Genomic DNA, 13438 nt, shown 5'->3' with positions numbered 1-13438 from the left:
CTCCTATGATATTTTTTAAATATGGACTTTGTTGTAGCCTTAATATATTCTGGTACATATTTGCTTATTGGCATATTATACCATCTTACTCATCACAAGCACAAGACTTCAGGGAGATGCTGCCTCATACCAGATTGCTATCTATCTATCTACTAGCTCAATACAGTACACAAGAGGGCTAGCAAGTTATAGACATCGTATATTTCCTATCAAATTTTAAGTAGAAATTGAATTCCTGAACAAAGCAGTATTCTCATAGAAATGAAAATTCAAACGACAGCGACCACTGGACAATCTCCCTCTCCCTTCAGCCACAGCATATTTTTTTTAGAGTAGAAATTCAATTTCAGTATCTTTTGCAGAAACATTCATAATGACATTCATTTAGCTCTTTTTTCTTTAATTTTTTATTTAAAAATTTTTTAACATTTATTCATTTTTGAGAGACAGAGAGAGAGCCAGAGCGTGAGCGGGGGAGGGGCAGAGAGAGAGGGAGACACAGAATCTGAAGCAGGCTCCAGGCTCCGAGTTGTCAGCAGAGCCCCATGAAGGGCCCAAACCCACAAACCGTGAGATCGTGACCTGAGCCCAAGTCAGACGCTCAACCGACTGAGCCATGCAGGCACCCCTTTTTTCCTTTAAATTTTTAGATGTTTATTCATTTTTTGAGAGAGAAAGAGACAGAGTGCAAGTGGGGGAGGGGCAGCGAGAGAGGGAGAGCCAGAATCCGAAGCAGACTCCAAGCTCTGTCTGTGCTGTCAGCACAGAGCCTGACACAGGGTTTGAACCCATGAGCTGTGAGATCATGACCTGAGCCGAAGTCAGATGCTTAACCAACGGAGCCACCCAGGCACCCCAGCTCTTTTTCCTTTGAGTCATATACAAATAGATTTCACTTAAACAAGATGACATACTTACATGAATGAAAAATTGTCCATAACATACTATCAAGTGAAAAAATAAAACTGTAGAACAAAATGTAAATATGTGATTTCTTTTGTCAAAAAAGTATATGTATGTATAGAAAAAGGTCCAGGATGCTTCACATCAAATCTGGCAGTGGCCACTCTAGAGAATGGGATGGGGAAAAGGAGAAAGATGGGAAGATTTTTCCTTATCACTTTTTATAATTCTGTATGGTTTGATTTTTTTAAGGAGCATGTAATTTTTTAAGATGGAAAAATTTCACTTCAGTTATATACTTGAATTTACAGAAATAATTTCATTGGTAAAGATTTTTAAACACTGATAATTCCGATGTTGTAGAAGTTGTAGGGGAACAGGCATTCTCACTGTTGTTTTTCACTATGAAGAGGTACAGATTTTTAGAACACAATTTTAGAACATATATCAAAATTTCCTACAGAAATACTCCCTAGAAGTGCACAATATCAATGAAATATAAAAATAGTGAAAAGTGGGGCGCTTGGGTGGCTCAGTCGGTTGGGCAGCCGACTTCGGCTCAGGTCAAGATCTCGCGGTCCGTGAGTTCGAGCCCCGCATCGGGCTCTGTGCTGACCGCTCAGAGCCTGGAGCCTGTTTCAGATTCTGTGTCTCCCTCTCTCTCTGACCCTCCCCCGTTCATGCTCTGTCTCTCTCTGTCTCAAAAATAAATAAACGTTTAAAAAAAAATAGTGAAAAGAGGTTTGCAAGCCAGCATTATACAAACACTTTAAATACCCAACAGGGGGGATGGTTAAATAAATTGATACATATATCTATGCTATGGGATACATTAAAAAGAATGAGAGAGATCTAATACGTACGAACAATAAGACAGGATCAATAACCATGTCAATTTTCCCCAAAACTGATCTCCAGGTTTACCTCAATTCTTATCAAAATCTTGGCAAGACTTCTCTGTATGTATATAAAGACTTCTCTAAAATATGAGTAAGAAGGCAAAAGAAAAATAAAATTTATAGAAAGAATAAAGGGAGGGGGCGCCTGGGTGGCTCAGTCAGCTGAGCGTCAGACTTCGGCTCAGGTCATGATCTCAGGGTTGGTGATTTGAGCCCCACATCAGGCTTGCTGCTGTCAGTGCAGAGCCCACTTCTGATCCTCTGTCCCCCTCTCGCTGCCCCTCCACCACTTGAGCTGTCTCTCAAAAATAATTTTTTGTATTCAATATTCATTTATTATAAAAATTTAAGCCCTTAATATATTATAAACATAAAGGATATTATTGACTTTATGCAAGGAGGTTAATATAAACATAGAACAAACTAATAAATCATGAAGCCCAATGCTCTTTTAAATCAATAATGTTAGAACTATACCAACTATCATGTCCACACGTTTTATTGCATTTTAGCTCCTAATATATGTGGTAAACAAACAAACAAAAAAGAATAAGCATTCTAGAAAATGAAAAGATGTAACTGTCATTATTCACTGATTATAAGATGGTCAACACTCAAAGTAAGTTTAAAGCCCTAGAGAAAAGTATTAAAGTGGTAACACATCTCATTATTTTGGAAGTTATTTTCTTTAGGCAGTGTAATTTTAGAAAATTTAGGATTTGTAATAATAATACTATGAAATAATCTCAAATTTGTGCAAGAATTTCTTGGGTAAAATTGTACAAATCTGTTGAACACTGTTAAGAAAGAAAATATTCTACATAGAACATTTATAAATCGTAATACCCTACATCACAAAGTGACAGTCCTCACCAATATTTAAAATTCAACACAATTTCCAACAAAATCTATACCCTTTTGTTACATTGAGCTTGACAAGTTGTTTCTAAAATCTTCTTAGATTAGAAGAGGATGAAGAACTAAGAAATAAGAAAAACAAGGCTGTATTGAAGAGAATGTTTAAAATAAATGTGAAGGAGAATTAAAATCAGGAGACAATGGTTAATCAAAATGGAAAAGAAAAGGGAGGGACAAAGAATGTGAAGGTACAAGTGCAACTAGAAACATAACAGAACAGGAGAGAACAAAGGTAGTGCCATCTCAGCCAGGAAATGAGCTGAACAGAATGAGCAGGAAAAGACAAAAAGAAAGCAAGTGAGGGCAGTCAAGAACCTAAAGAAAATTGTGCAAATAAAAAAAAGGCACAGGTGCAAAAAGGATTATGGAAAAAGTTAAATCCTAACAAGAAACAGAAAATATATTAGGATATATGTCAAGAATGAGAAAGCATTAAATTAGAGATTTTAGGAAATCAAGAAAAAAGAAGTTTTCATTTAGAAGCATTGGTTTTCTAAGTAAGAAACTGCTACCAGAACAATTAGATAGGATTGTGGGGACCCAGCTGACTCTCAGATTACTTTAACCTTAAGACATTCGAGATTCAACAGATGCAGGTGCAGGGAAAGCCTGCTAGGCGCTTCCCCTATGTCACTAAAAGTAGAAACTTCTGGGAATGACACTTACAAATTCCCTTCACTGGCAGCTTGAGAACAACGGAAAATACCACTCACACCTGCATAGACAATAATCATCACAAACTTTTCTTATCTTCTGTTTGTTCCCCTAGAAACCAATTTGTTCTTCCCATAGAAGCCCTTTCTTCCCCTTCCCATTTTTTTTAGAAGTTAGGTGCATAAGCTCTTGATCTTAGCTATTCACGAGCTACACTTTTGTGAACTCCCACAGACACATGAATAAATTTGGGGTTTATCTCCCATTCAACTCTTTTGTCAGCTTGGGTTGCATGCCTCCATACCCAACATAAGGGGGTAGAGGAAAAGGATTTCCTCCCTAATAGGAATAACAAAAAGTCTTAAAACTTAGATATAAATTCATGTAACCTAAATATCAGAAAGCCCTTACAAGTGACAGAAACTGGATGGCAGAGCAATGGAAATAGAGAAATGAAAAAAAAACAAAATATACCAAGAAGGAGAAAGATAAGTTATTACAGTAAATGGAAAAATGGAAACATGAATTAAAAATCAAAGATTTAGGGGATCCTGGGTGGCTTAGTTGGTTAAGCATCTGTCTTTGGCTTGGATCATGATATCGCAGTCTGTGAATTCAAGCCCCATGTTGGGCTCTGTGCTGGTAGCTCAGAGCCTGGAGCCTGCTTCAGATTCTGTGTCTCCCTCTTTCTCTGACTCTTCCCCACTCACACTCTGTCTCTGTCTCTCAAAAATAAAGAAACATTAAAAACATTTTTAAAAAATCAAAGATTTAGGCTAACTAACAACTCAGGCAACAACAGATGTTGGCGAGGATGCAGAGAAAGAGGATCTCTTTTGCACTGCTGATGGGAATGCAAACTGATACAGCCACTCTGGAAAACAGTATGGAGGCTCCTCAAAAAATTAAAAGTAGAACTACCCTACGACCCAGCAATTGCACTATTAGGCATTTATCCACGGGATACAGGTGTGCTGTTTTGAAGGGACATATGCACCCCCATGTTTATAGCCACACTATCAACAATAGCCCAAGTATGGAAAGAGCCCAAATGTCCATCCATGGATGAATGGATAAAGAAGATGTGGTGTATATATATATACATATACAATGGAGTAATACTCGGCAATCAAAAAGAATGAAATCTTGCCATTTGCAACTACATGGATGGAACTAGAGGGTATTATGCTAAGCGAAATTAGAGAAAGACAAATATCATAATGCCTTCACTCATATGAGGACTTTAAGAGACAAAACAGATGAACATAAGGGAAGGGAAACAAAAATAATATAAAGAACAGGGAGGGGGACAAAACATAAGAGACTCTTAAATATGGAGAACAAACAGAGGGTTACTTGAGGGGTTGTGGGAGGGGGGATGGGCTAAATGGGTAAGGGGCACTAAGGAATCTACTCCTGAAATCATTGTTGCACTATATGCTAACTTGGATGTAAATTAAAAAATAAATAATTTTTTAAAAAAATCAAAGATTTAAGCAACAAAACAGTTGTGAGGACAGAGGAAGTAAGGAGGAAAGAAAAGTGGATATGATAGAGAAAAAAAAAGAACTCACAGTAACAAAAACAAAAGATGGGAGTGTGGGAGACTGAAATAATAAAGAGAAAAAGTACGAATATCCTTGAATATTATTAAAATAGAATAATTTTCAAAATATTTTAGAGTGGAAACATTAATAGATGAATAAGGGAAAGTAATTAATTTGGAAAGAGAAAAAAGGATTTAAATACTGGAAGGTAGAAAAATAAAAACCTGAATAAATGATGAATGAATTGGATAAGGAATAGAAGGCAATGAACATCAAGATGATAAAGAAGACAAAAAATACACACACATTAGGATGAAGACAAGAGGAAACAGGATTAAAAATCTATTTGTGAAGGCAGATTATAAATGAAAGATATAGGAGTCTGAACAGAAGAGGTAACATAGGAAACAGTGATGGTGTGGTTAATAAAATGAGCAGTAGGAAACTGTCAATGATTAACAAAAAATAAGAAATAGAGTAAGAATTTCAGCTTATGAACAGGAGTATACACTGAAGAGAAGAAGCTGAACAGGACAAGAGAAAGATGACATGAAAGGAAACAGTATATAAAATGATCAAACAAATTTATCCACTGGTAAAGCTAGAGCTCCCTAGGCTGTTATCAGACATCAGCAAAGCATGCAGGTCTTCAAGCTTTCCTGCTTATTTCCAGAAACTTCTGCAACTACCTGTACCCAAGTTTTCCCTGGCCTCCACTCCCTTGGGATTTATGTCCACAGCCCTCTAAGGGGGCATTTGGTTCTCTCTCACCACTTTGCAAGTATGGCCCTGGAACTGGGTGAGATTTCTGGAGGCTCCTCATGTCCATTTCCAAGACAGTCTCCCCATCCCTAAGGTGATGTCTTGAGACCATTCTAGGTACCTCATGTTTGCCTATAATGCATTAAAAAAAAATAACCTCTCTGAAGTTATTAAACTGATGTAAATCTTTATTATTTTAAATAGTTAATACTGCCTGTTACATAATATATTGTAAGGTCTCCTACAATTCAATCTACTGGAATATGAATTAAATATTTTACCTCATTCCTTTTACTTGTTGAACAAACACAAACTTCCCTTTCATTAAAAAAAAAGAATAAGGGAATGCAAGCTGGTGCAGCCACTCTGGAAAACAGTATGGAGGTTCCTCAAAAAACTAAAAATAGGGGTGCCTGGGTGGCGCAGTCGGTTAAGCGTCCGACTTCAGCCAGGTCACGATCTCGCGGTCCGTGAGTTCGAGCCCCGCGTCGGGCTCTGGGCTGATGGCTCAGAGCCTGGAGCCTGTTTCCGATTCTGTGTCTCCCTCTCTCTCTGCCCCTCTCCCGTTCATGCTCTGTCTCTCTCTGTCCCAAAAATAAATAAACGTTGAAAAAAAAAATTTAAATAAAAAAAAAACAAAACTAAAAATAGAACTACCCTACGACCCAGCAACTGCATTACTAGGCATTTATCCAAGGGATACAGGTGTGCTGTTTCAAAGGGACACATGCACCCCCATGTTTATAGCCGCACTATCAACAATAGCTAAAGTATGGAAAGAGCCTACATGTCCATTGATGGATGAATGGATAAAGAAGATGTGGTATATATATATATACACAATGAAGTGTTACTCAGCAATCAAAAGGAATGAAATCTTGCCATTTGCAACTACGTGGATGGAACTAGAGGGTATTATGCTAAGTGAAATTAGTCAGAGAAAGATAAAAATCGTATGACTTCAGTCATATGAGGAGTTTAAGAGACAAAACAGATTAACATAAAGGAAGGGAAACAAAAATAATATAAAAACAGGGAGGGGGACAAAACGGATGAGACCCATAAATATGGAGAACAAACGGAGGGTTAATGGAGGGGTTGTGAGAGGGGGGATGGGCTAAATGGGTAAGGGGCACTAAGGAATCTACTCCTGAAATCATTGTTGCACTATATGCTAATTTGGATGTAAATTTTAAAAAATAAAATTAAAAAAAAAGAATAAAGTGAGAGGAATTAATCTACCTGATGACAAGACTTACTATATATATATGTGTGTGTGTGTATGTGTGTACGTGTGTGTGTGTGTGTGTGTATATATAGCTACAGTAATCATGGTACAATGCAGAGGGATAGATACATAGATCAATGGAACAAAATAAATGCAGAAGTAGGGGGACCTGAGTGGTTCAGTCAGTTAAGTGGCCGACTCTTGGTTTTGGCTCAGGTCATGAACTCGCGGTTTGTGAGTTTGAGCCCCACATCGAGTTCTGTGCTGACAGTGCAGAGCCTGCTTGGGATTCTCTCTCCCTCTTTCTCTGTCCCTAAACAGCACTCTCTCTGTCTCTCTCTCAAAATAAATAAACTTAAAAAAAATAAATCCAGAAATAGACCCACACACTCAACTGATTCTTTTATTTTTTTTAATTTTTTTTTTTAACATTTATTTATTTTTGAGACAGAGAGAGACAGAGCATGAACGGGGGAGGGTCAGAGAGAGAGGGAGACACAGAATCTGAAACAGGCTCCAGGCTCTGAGCGGTCAGCACAGAGCCCGACGCGGGGCTCGAACTCACGGACCGCGAGATCTTGACCTGAGCCGAAGTCGGCCGCCCAACCGACTGAGCCACCCAGGCGCCCCTCAACTGATTCTTAATAAAGGTGCTCAAAGCAATTCAATGGAGAAAGGAAAGCAATTCAATGGAGAAAGGATAGCCTTCTCAACAAATGAAATGGAACAACTGAACATCCACAGACAAAACAAAATGAAACTCAACCAAAACCTCTTATCACATACAAAAATTAATTCAAAGTGGATTATGGATTTAGATGTGAAACACTGATACTACAAACTTTGAAAAGAAAATATGGGAGAAAACCTTTGTGACCTGGGGTTAAGCAGACTTCTTAGAGTTATACCAGAAGTGTACTCCATAAAAGAAAAAAATTGACAAATTGGACTTCATTAAAATTAAACATTTCTGTCCTTCCAAAGATAGTGTCAAAAGACTGAGACAACACAGACTGGGAGAAAAATCTTTGTCAATCGTACATCTAACATGATCCATTCATCTACTGATGGGTACTTTAGGTTGCTTCCATACCTTGGCTACTGTAAACAACACTGCAGGAAACACAGGGGTCCGTGTGTCTTTTCAAATTAGTGTTTTCATTTTCTTTGGGTAAATACCCAGCAGTGGAATTACTGGATTCTATGGTATTTCTATTTTTAACTTTTCGAAAAACCTCCTTACTGTTTTCCACAGTGGTTGCACCAATTAAATTCCCACTAACACTGCATGAGCGTTCTTTTCTCTCCACATCTTTGCCAACACTCAGTTATAAATAAGTCACAGGGATAAAAAGTATAGCATCGGGAATACAGTCAATAATATTTAATAACGTTCTACGATGAGAGGTGGTGACTACACACTTATCATGGTGAGCACTGTGTAATGTATAGAATTGAGTCACTATGTTATAAACCTGAAACTAACAGAACATGTCAACTATACTTCAAAAAAATTTTGGTTTCATTTTTATTTATTTTTTTATTTATTTTTTTTTTAAATTTTTTTTTCAACGTTTATTTATTTTTGGGACAGAGAGAGACAGAGCATGAACGGGAGAGGGGCAGAGAGAGAGGGAGGCACAGAATCGGAAACAGGCTCCAGGCTCTGAGCCATCAGCCCAGAGCCCGACGCGGGGCTCGAACTCACAGACCGCGAGATCGTGACCTGGCTGAAGTCGGACGCTTAACCGACTGCGCCACCCAGGCGCCCCTGGTTTTATTTTTAAAAATGCAAATTTTAAAAGTCTTACATTTAATAAAGAGCAAGTACCTAAAATATATAAAGAGCCCTCAAAACTCATTAATAAGAAAACAGAACAATTAAAACTGGGGCAAAGAAATGAATAGATACCTCAACAAAGAAAATATATGGATGGCACGTAAGCATATGAAAAGATGTTTAACATCAACAGCCATTAGGGAAAGGCAAAGTAAAACCTCAGTGAAATTAAAGAATGACTAAAATGGGTCAAGGAAGATGGTGGCGTAGGAGGACGCTGGGCTCACCGCGCGTCCTGTTGATCACTTAGATTCCACCTACACCTGCCTAAATAACCCAGAAAACCACCAGAGGATTAGCAGAACGGAGTCACCGGAGCCAAGCGCAGACGAAAGGCCCACGGAAGAGGGTAGGAAGGGCGGCGAGGCGGTGCGCGCTCCACGGACTGGCGGGAGGGAGCCGGGGCGGAGGGGCGGCTCGCCGGCCAAGCAGAGCCCCCGAGTCTGGCTTGCAAAAAGCGGAGGGGCCTGACGGACTGTGTTCCGACAGCAAGCGCGACTTAGCGGCTGGGAGGTCATAAGTTAACAGCTCTGCTCAGAAAGCGGGAAGGCTGGAGGTAAAAGGGAAGGAAAGCTGCTGAGCCCCCGGACGACAGAGCTCAGTTTGGTGGGGAACAAAGGCCCTCGCCAGCGCCATCTTCCCCGCCCATCCCCCAGCCAAAATCCCAAAGAGAACCAGTTCCTGCCAGGGAACTTGCTCCCTCCGCGCAAACACCCAACTCTGCGCTTCTGCGGAGCCAAACCTCCGGCAGCGGATCTGACTCCCTCCTGCTGCCACAGGGCCCCTCCTGAAGTGGATCACCTAAGGAGAAGCAAGCTAAGCCTGCCCCTCCTGCCCCTGTGCACCTTGCCTACCCACCCCAGCTAAGACGCCAGATCCCCAGCATCACAAGCCTGGCAGTGTGCAAGTAGCCCAGACAGGCCACCCCACCCCACAGTGAATCCCGCCCCTAGGAGAGGGGAAGAGAAGGCACGCACCAGTCTGACTGTGGCCCCAGCGGTGGGCTGGGGGCAGACATCAGGTCTGACTGCGGCTCCGCCCACCAACTCCAGTTAGACACCACAGCACAGGGGAAGTGCCCTGCAGGTCCTCACCACGCCAGGGACTATCCAAAATGACCAAGCGGAAGAATTCCCCTCAGAAGAATCTCCAGGAAATAACAACAGCTAATGAGCTGATCAAAAAGGATTTAAATAATATAACAGAAAGTGAATTTAGAATAATAGTCATAAAATTAATCGCTGGGCTTGAAAACAGTATAGCTGACAGCAGAGAATCTCTTGCTACAGAGATCAAGGGACTAAGGAACAGTCACGAGGAGCTGAAAAACGCTTTAAATGAAATGCATAACAAAATGGAAACCACCACAGCTCGGATTGAAGAGGCAGAGGAGAGAATAGGTGAACTAGAAGATAAAGTTATGCAAAAAGAGGAAGCTGAGAAAAAGAGAGATAAAAAAATCCAGGAGTATGAGGGGAAAATTAGAGAACTAAGTGATACACTAAAAAGAAATAATATACGCATAATTGGTATCCCAGAGGAGGAAGAGAGAGGGAAAGGTGCTGAAGGGGTACTTGAAGAAATAATAGCTGAGAACTTCCCTGAACTGGGGAAGGAAAAAGGCATTGAAATCCAAGAGGCACAGAGAACTCCCTTCAGACGTAACTTGAATCGATCTTCTGCACGACATATCATAGTGAAACTGGCAAAATACAAGGATAAAGAGAAAATTCTGAAAGCAGCAAGGGGTAAACGTGCCCTCACATATAAAGGGAGACCTATAAGACTCGTGACTGATCTCTCTTTTGAAACTTGGCAGGCCAGAAAGAGTTGGCACGAGATTTTCAGTTTGCTAGACAGAAAAAATATGCAGCCGAGAATCCTTTATCCAGCAAGCCTGTCATTTAGAATAGAAGGAGAGATAAAGGTCTTCCCAAACAAACAAAAACTGAAGGAATTTGTCACCACTAAACCAGCCCTACAAGAGATCCTAAGGGGGACCCTGTGAGACAAAGTATCAGAGACATCACTACAAGCATAAAACATACAGACATCACAATGACTCTAAACCCATATCTTTCTATAATAACACTGAATGTAAATGGATTAAATGCGCCAACCAAACGACATAGGGTATCAGAATGGATAAAAAAACAAGACCCATCTATTTGCTGTCTACAAGAGACTCATTTTAGACCTGAGGACACCTTTAGATTGAGAGTGAGGGGATGGAGAACTATTTATCATGCTACTGGAAGCCAAAAGAAAGCTGGAGTAGCCATACTTATATCAGACAAACTAGACTTTCAATTAAAGGCTGTAACAAGAGATGAAGAAGGACATTATATAATAGTGACAGGGTCTATCCATCAGGAAGAACTAACAATTATAAATGTCTATGCGCCGAATACCGGAGCGCCCAAATATATAAAACAATTACTCATAAACACAAGCAACCTTACTGATAAGAATGTGGTAATTGCAGGGGACTTTAACACCCCACTTACAGAAATGGATAGATCATCTAGACACACGGTCAATAAAGAAACAAGGGCCCTGAATGAGACATTGGATCAGATGGACTTGACAGATATATTTAGAACTCTGCATCCCAAAGCAACAGAATATACTTTCTTCTCGAGTGCACATGGAACATTCTCCAAGATAGATCATATACTGGGTCACAAAACAGCCCTTCATAAGTTTACAAGAATTGAAATCATACCATGCATACTTTCAGACCACAATGCTATGAAGCTTGAAATCAACCACAGAGAAAAGTCTGGAAAACCTCCAAAAGCATGGAGGTTAAAGAACACCCTACTAACGAAAGAGTGGGTCAACCAGGCAATTCGAGAAGAAATTAAAAAATATATGGAAACAAACGAAAATGAAAATACAACCATCCAGACGCTTTGGGACGCAGCAAAGGCAGTCCTGAGAGGAAAATACATTGCAATCCAGGCCTATCTCAAGAAACAAGAAAAATCCCAAATACAAAATCTAACAGCACACCTAGAGGAAATAGAAGCAGAACAGCAAAGGCAGCCTAAACCCAGCAGAAGAAGAGAAATAATAAAGATCAGAGCAGAAATAAACAATATAGAATCTAAAAAAACTGTAGAGCAGATCAACGAAACCAAGAGTTGGTTTTTTGAAAAAATAAACAAAATTGACAAACCTCTAGCCAGGCTTCTCAAAAAGAAACGGGAGAAGACCCAAATAGATAAAATCATGAATGAAAATGGAATTATTACAACCAATCCCTCAGAGATACAAACAATTATCAGGGAATACTATGAAAAATTATATGCCAACAAATTGGACAACCTGGAAGAAATGGACAAATTCCTGAACACCCACACTCTTCCAAAACTCAATCAGGAGGAAATAGAAAGCTTGAACAGACCCATCACCAGCGAAGAAATTGAATCGGTTATCAAAAATCTCCCAACAAATAAGAGTCCAGGACCAGATGGCTTCCCAGGGGAGTTCTACCAGACGTTTAAAGCAGAGATAATACCTATCCTTCTCAAGCTATTCCAAGAAATAGAAAGGGAAGGAAAACTTCCAGACTTATTCTATGAAGCCAGTATTACTTTGATTCCTAAACCAGACAGAGACCCAGTAAAAAAAGAGAACTACAGGCCAATATCCCTGATGAATATGGATGCCAAAATTCTCAATAAGATACTAGCAAATCGAATTCAACGGCATATAAAAAGAATTATTCACCATGATCAAGTGGGATTCATTCCTGGGATGCAGGGCTGGTTCAACATTCGCAAATCAATCAACGTGATACATCACATTAACAAAAAAAAAGAGAAAAACCATATGATCCTGTCAATCGATGCAGAAAAGGCCTTTGACAAAATCCAGCACCCTTTCTTAATAAAAACCCTTGAGAAAGTCGAGATAGAAGGAACATACTTAAAGATCATAAAAGCCATTTATGAAAAGCCCACAGCTAACATCATCCTCAACGGGGAAAAACTGAGAGCTTTTTCCCTGAGATCAGGAACACGACAGGGATGCCCACTCTCACCGCTGTTGTTTAACATAGTGCTGGAAGTTCTAGCATCAGCAATCAGACAACAAAAGGAAATCAAAGGCATCAAAATTGGCAAAGATGAAGTCAAGCTTTCGCTTTTTGCAGATGACATGATATTATACATGGAAAATCCGACAGACTCCACCAAAAGTCTGCTAGAACTGATACATGAATTCAGCAAAGTTGCAGGATACAAAATCAATGTACAGAAATCAGTTGCATTCTTATACACTAACAATGAAGCAACAGAAAGACAAATAAGGAAACTGATCCCATTCACAATTGCACCAAGAAGCATAAAATACCTAGGAATAAATCTAACCAAAGATGGAAAGGATCTGTATGCTGAAAACTATAGAAAGCTTATGAAGGTAATTGAAGAAGATTTAAAGAAATGGAAAGACATTCCCTGCTCATGGATTGGAAGAATAAATATTGTCAAAATGTCAATACTACCCAAAGCTATCTACACATTCAATGCAATCCCAATCAAAATTGCACCAGCATTCTTCTCGAAACTAGAACAAGCAATCCTAAAATTCATATGGAACCACAAAAGGCCCCGAATAGCCAAAGTAATTTTGAAGAAGAAGACCAAAGCAGGAGGCATCACAATCCCAGACTTTAGCCTCT

The 13438-nt window shown here is 39.6% G+C and overlaps 1 protein-coding gene across 10 annotated transcripts in view; it reads right to left on the bottom strand.

Moving 5' to 3' along the window:
• The window catches only part of TAF1 (TATA-box binding protein associated factor 1), a 90927-nt gene that overhangs the window by 17923 nt on the left and 59566 nt on the right, over window positions 1–13438 (bottom strand). The window lies entirely within an intron of this gene.

The sequence above is a fragment of the Herpailurus yagouaroundi genome, unplaced genomic scaffold (assembly GCF_014898765.1).
Source record: "Herpailurus yagouaroundi ecotype Mexico unplaced genomic scaffold, PumYag 67569, whole genome shotgun sequence".
In the NCBI taxonomy this organism is placed as follows: domain Eukaryota; kingdom Metazoa; phylum Chordata; class Mammalia; order Carnivora; family Felidae; genus Herpailurus; species Herpailurus yagouaroundi.
Note: the sequence above shows the minus strand (reverse complement) of the source record. Positions and strands in the feature narration are given on the sequence as shown.